Here is a 253-nt window from a genome sequence, read left to right as displayed (position 1 = left end):
CCGGGTGCAGGCAGGCTGGGAGGTGAGCAGGAGCAGCCTGCAGCCAAGCAAGGGCTGTCTCCTCTTCCTGCTCCCCCTGGTCTATCAGACCTCCGTCATTAGCTAATTCTGCACACGCACACGCACATCACATGCACACACACAAATAGCAGCACGTGGATCCAGCCAGGGGCACCCCACGTTCAGGGGGGGACCCTTTGTGCCTCCTCCCGGCCCCCAGGAACATGGGGTGAGGAGGGAGCAGTGGGCATGG

This window comes from Nestor notabilis, unplaced genomic scaffold (assembly GCF_000696875.1).
Source record: "Nestor notabilis isolate BGI_N333 unplaced genomic scaffold, ASM69687v1 scaffold27213, whole genome shotgun sequence".
Classification (NCBI taxonomy): domain Eukaryota; kingdom Metazoa; phylum Chordata; class Aves; order Psittaciformes; family Psittacidae; genus Nestor; species Nestor notabilis.
The sequence above is the reverse complement of the archived record's forward strand: the minus strand, read 5'-3'. Positions refer to the sequence as shown.